Here is a 6,000-nt window from a genome sequence, read left to right as displayed (position 1 = left end):
ACATTAATATATTTTATGTTGTAGATACCAGGAGTGCTCAGGCACATTTCAATGCCAAGACTCCTACCGTTTGTGTGCCCTTACTCTTACCCTTCTGCTCTCTTTTCTTGCACATGTGAACCTAAAACAGAAAATATACACGCTCACAGTTAAGTATATTGATAATTAGACAAATTTTGCGGTTGAAAATTAGTGATAATTAATTTACATAAGAACATTATAATGGTCACTCGCACACAAGCGACATGTTAACAACAACAAGGTTTATTGCATAAGCCTAAGTTCTTACAAGCACGTGGAGGCTATGATAATGTATTCTAATTATGCAATTAATCATGACACCTCCCTTTTTTAAAAACAAGATAAACCTGGAATGAATGATCAACCAATCATTAAGCACGAATCAATAAAATGAACTTTGCTCGAATGTTTGCATTGTTTACTGTAACAGAACAGTTCAGTTCATAACATAGGTCCTTGCATCTTGCTGACAATCTCACAATACGGCCACTGGAGGTACACTGTGCTTGTGTTGGCAGAGGGCTGCTTTCATTGGCAACAGGCAGGGCCGATTCAGCATTACTAACGGGAACTGCGGGTGTGGCAGAGACAGGCGGTATTACCGCTTCATCTAGGGGTGGTCCCGTACTCACTACTGGGGGCTCATTTGTCAGGAACAAATGTCGACGATTGCGACGGTAGGCAGTGCCGTCAGGTGTTGAGACTACATAGGATCTAGGAGCTGCATGCTGGGCAGTAACAGTTGCTGGCTCCCAGGTCTTTCCCATTCGTATACGCACTGTTGCATGTGGCTTGATTTCAGGTAACCGCTTTACACTGTGATCGTAGTACATCTTCTGCTTATCCCTACGCTCCTTGAGCTTGTCATAGGCATTGTGAACCACTTGAGGCTTCAAGAGGGATACAGTAGAAGGCAACTTGGACTTCAACATGCGACTCATCAGCAATTGTGCAGGGGACTCCTTTAGTCCTGAGACTGGAGTGTTCCTGTACTCCAGGAGAGCTATGTACGGGTCATTTTCATCTTCAAATGCTTTCCTAAGCAGCTTCTTGATGGTTTGTATCGCTCTTTCACTCATCCCATTTGACTGTGGGTATCTGGGACTCGAGGTGGTGACTTCAAATCCCCAATCCTTTGCAAAATGATGGAATTCCTTGCTTGAAAAATGCATGTTATCGGCAGTAACTTCATCTGGAATTGCATGCCGGGTATACATAGATTTCATACCAGTTATATCAGAACCAGCTGTCTTGTCTCTGAGGAGACAAAGTTCAGGGTACTTAGGATAATAATCAACAACAAGTAAATACGACTTAGAGTTCAGTTCAAATATGTCTGCACCTACAATTGTAGCTTCTGCCATGGCCTCTGAGGGACCTCATGGGGTAATAAGGGCTCCTTTTGATTCTCTCTTTGGTACTTAAGACATACAGAGCACTTGGAGATCATCCTTTCAATTGCAGTAGACATACTAGGCCAATAAACGACAGCTCTAGCCCTTGACTTGCATTTCTCCATACCAAGGTGACACTCATGTATGCAGTTTAGAACATCCTGTCTCATCTCTTGAGGGATTATGAGCTTCTCACCAAGGAATAACAGACCTTCAGCTTCATGAATTTCAGCTCGCAAATTCCTGTAGTAGGCAACGGATGCAGGTAATTTGCTTTTGTGGGATGGCCAACCATTCCTTACAACTTTACTTAACATCTGAAGGATTTCATCTTGGGCTGTTGCTGCTTTCCTTTGGGCAAGCTTCTCTTTAGTCATAGGAAGACGTTCCACGAGGCTGTGAACGATTACTTCCATGTCATCACTTAATTCTTGCTACGAGGGTGGTTCATCCAAGTAAGCTCTTGATAGTGTATCTGCAACATACATGTACTTGCCGGGGACATAGATGATATTAACTTCGTACTTCTGAAGTCTGAGAAGCAGACATTGGAGCCTTGGGGATACTTTGGTCAGCGGCTTCGTGTTAACAGACACTAAAGGCTTATGGTCTGACTCCACATCCACTGGCCGCTCATAAACATAATGGTTAAATCTCTCGCAGCCAAATACGACTGCAAGAAGTTCTTTCTCTATTTGAGCGTAATACTCCTCCGCTTGGGTGAGGGAACGAGAAGCATAAGCGATTGGGTGTCCACCTTGGAGGACACATGCCCCAAGACCAGACTTAAAGGCATCCACTTGCAATTTGACTGGCTTAGTGGGGTCATAGAATTTCAGAACAGGCTGACTAGAGAGGATTTGCTTCAGACGCTCCACTGCTTGAGTATGCTCATACGACCAGATCCACATAACATCTTTGTTTAGCAGATTTCGCAAGGGTGCAGTAATTTCTGACTGATTAGGAATAAACTGGGAGAAATAATTCACCATCCCTAAGAACCTCTGCAACTCTTCTTTGCTCTGAGGCAAGGGCAACAGTGTGATAGCACGCACTTTCTCAAAATCAGGTTTCAGTCCTGATTCAGAAACAAAGTTTCCCATGTACTTGACTTCACTAATTTTCTATTGCAGCTTTGCAGAGTTGAACTTAACATTTGCTTGTCGAGCTCTTTCAAGAAGCTTAAGCATAGTTTCATCATGTTGAAACAAAAGCAAACGCCATATAACTTGTTCTTCAAAAACAAACCGAACAGAGGCAAGCCGCATGTTTTTAGGTGGAATATTGCACAAATTCTTACCTTTTTGGACTCCATTTTAACCCTGCCTTCAGGCAATCCCGCCATTTTTTAACCATTTGACCTTTTCTCTCTCAGTCCTTCTCCGCTGAAAATGTCAAAAAGCCCAACCATGGAGGGAGACCTGGGTCAATCAAAGCTGAGTAGCCCCTGTCACGGGCAAGGCTTTGATGTCAATAGCCGTGTGTGCCTGCCCTCCACCCACTGGGGCAAAACATTGATAGGCGCCTTAGTCACAAAAGTGAATTCTACAGGCACAATTTCCATCCATGATAAAGTGACAATAATTATTGCTTAAATTGTCCAGTTAAGTGCGAGGATTACTTCTATCTTCTGTCCGTCTATAACCCGCACTTCAATTTCAATTCAGTCTCTCCTTTGCTTTCAAAAGAGTGGCATAAAACGTTCTCTGCATGAGTCGCAGGAAAAAGACAATGTATATGAGAAATAAAACAATGTATAGCAGACAGTGCTTCCAAACAAAAATGAATCCATCTAGATACAGATATAAGAAAAATTCAAGCTAAAGTAAACACTGCTTTCCCTCCCCTTCTTTAGGTGAAAAGGAAAGTACATTGCACTGTCAGAGGTTCCCAACAATGAAAAGAGGTGGATGATCCTATCGCCCTGAGATGGTGTTGGCTGAGTTCAACCTCCCCACTGATTTAAGCCTGCATGTACTGTAGTCCTGTAATACTCTTTGAGTTATACCTGGTATTATTTTTTCGCGGAACAATTTTCTTCTTCTTCGTTTTTTTTAATTTAAACATATTAACCATTGTTTGCCCCAAACGCACCTTGGCTTATCAAGGGGACTCACAATAATACAGTAATCAGGCTTACACTCAATGAAATTTACATTTTATCCACACCATTAATTAAAAAAAGAACTGTTTACATAGACACCAGAGCTATGAGGAGCCCAAGGGAATGGTCATACGAGCAACACATGTGTAAGACTTGGGGTTTGCAAATTGTAAAAAGTTCTACATGACTCCAGCCTTGGGATCTGTCAAGTTACAGGTCAGATAAGAACTTCCTGACTAAGAAATAGAAAGAAGTTCTGAGGAATAAGAAGACTCCTTAGTAATGGTTGCAAGCAGGCCTCCAACTACTTCTCAAATGAACCTAAACAAAAATTTCTGCATGTAAACCAAAGAAAAACAAAACAGTTTTCAAAAAGGAAAGTGAGTTTCATCTCGTTACTCCTATGTCTCAAAGACGGGCATAATTATTGCCTTCGTCTCCATCACTCACTCTCTCCCCATCTGACTCTTCTTCCATAAAGTAAGTGTCAATTAATTCATTTGCATACTGAGACTCTGTTCCATTACAACTGTACTCTAATGCCTCCAGACAGGCCACTCCCTTGGAATCTCAAACATTTCTTTGGAAGCTGGAACACTTCTTAGAGCCATCTCAACAAACTGAAGACCAGTGACAATTGTGTCTTGGTCAGGTGACTTGAGAATGTTGACAAATGCATCCATGACACATAACTCTAAAACAGTACTTAGCTAACTTGGTGCATTATAGGAAACATTGCACACACAAATAGCGACCTGTTGCAAGAAATAAAATTAAGTGATAATTAAGTCACTGGTCAATAATTTGTCTAGTGTTCAATACAATACAATACAATACTAACTTTATTGACACTCGCCCTACAGGGCTTTTCAGTGACAATATACTAATTACAAATAAATTTTACAACAAATAAATAGATAAGCAAATAAGCTACAATTTAAAAGGCCTTAATTAAAAAGAAAATGCATAAATGTATGTACAGCAGGATAGTTTAGAAATAATATTGTATTTCATTTTACTTTATTTTATTTTATTTTATTTTAGCTCTTTCTAGCCTCGCAACAACAAGCAAATTTCAAAGTAATATTTGCTTCAAAATGAAGGCAGTAGGTCTCATTAACATAAATACAAAAGAACGTAACTAGGTGGTTGCCATTTATATGAAAGTGGTCTATGTCCAGTCTTAGATCCAAGACCTGTTTCTTGTCAAGAACACCGAGAAGAAGATGCGTACTAACTACTTTTTCACATCAGTCATCTAACCTAGACTTCGTAACAATGGAGTCACTACTTGGCTGTTATGGGGTGATTGCTGAGCAAGGGAATTCAAAAAAGGATCAAGAATGGTAATGATGCCACTTGAGACAAATACTGGAACACAGTCAGGCTTCGCTGTTAAGTATAAAAGCACCCACGCAACTTCTCCAGCAACATCTACCAGGTGCTTTTCTGGGGTGAGTAAGCTGAGAATAGAAGACACTATTCCTGCATTCAGCATCTCTTCAGCGACAACTTGTTCTCCTCGTGCAAGATTGGATAAGGCAAATGCTGCTGAGTATACTACTGTTGAAACAGGGGACTGAAACAACAAGACAATAAAATAACAAATAACTTCATAAAAGCTGCATAGCTTTTATTATCATTTTGCTAAAATAAAGGCTGTCTGTCTGCCTGTCTGTAGATCGCCCTGCATTTGTTGCTGAAAAAAAATGCGAAGAAAATGAAAAAAAAAGCAGAAAATGAAGAAACCTGTTGGTTTCTTTGTTTGTTTCTCCAAAGTTCAACAACACGCGAACCAATTTGTCCATAGTATAGACTTTGATCATGCGACAATAACTGCAGACAAGGCTTGTAATTTTCACGAGAGACATTTTCTTGAGGCCTGGTATTCGCAAAGACAGCAACGAGGGAAACGAACATAATGACATCCCGGATGTTACAAATCCCTTGTGTGATCACGCATAGCGGTCATTTGTTATGTTTTTGCTGGCGTAGAACGCGCAGAACTGTACAACGTTAGAAAGCCGTAATGCAGTTGGCCTTTTTAAAAAACCCATTAAGGCCGAAGATGTGTGGTCGAAACATCTTGGTAGTTTTATTAACATTGTTTCCAATGTTAAGAAGAGTCAGTGTCAAGAACAAATTTTATTTTCTGATGTCCATCCCTGACTGCAATTTTAGTATTCAGGGGAACCCAACGTCAATTTTCGGAAAACATCTGTTCGGAATACGATTTGAGATCTAGAATTTTCGGAACATTTGTTGTAGAATTTCTTGCTTGCCTGCCTCTCCTAGGATTTTCGAACATCTGAAAAATGGTAGACTTGCCCATTTTTAACGGATTGTTACCCTAAAAAGGTCACCTAGAATTTTCGGGAGACTTTTTTGTGGCTGAAATTTTCGAAAAGGTAAGTTTGGATCCCTATAATTTTCGGATCTCTAGACTTTCAGCTAGGAAGTCCGAACAGATGAAAAAATATA

Source organism: Montipora capricornis, chromosome 8, assembly GCF_036669925.1.
Source record: "Montipora capricornis isolate CH-2021 chromosome 8, ASM3666992v2, whole genome shotgun sequence".
Taxonomy (NCBI): domain Eukaryota; kingdom Metazoa; phylum Cnidaria; class Anthozoa; order Scleractinia; family Acroporidae; genus Montipora; species Montipora capricornis.
This window is presented reverse-complemented; position numbering follows the sequence as displayed.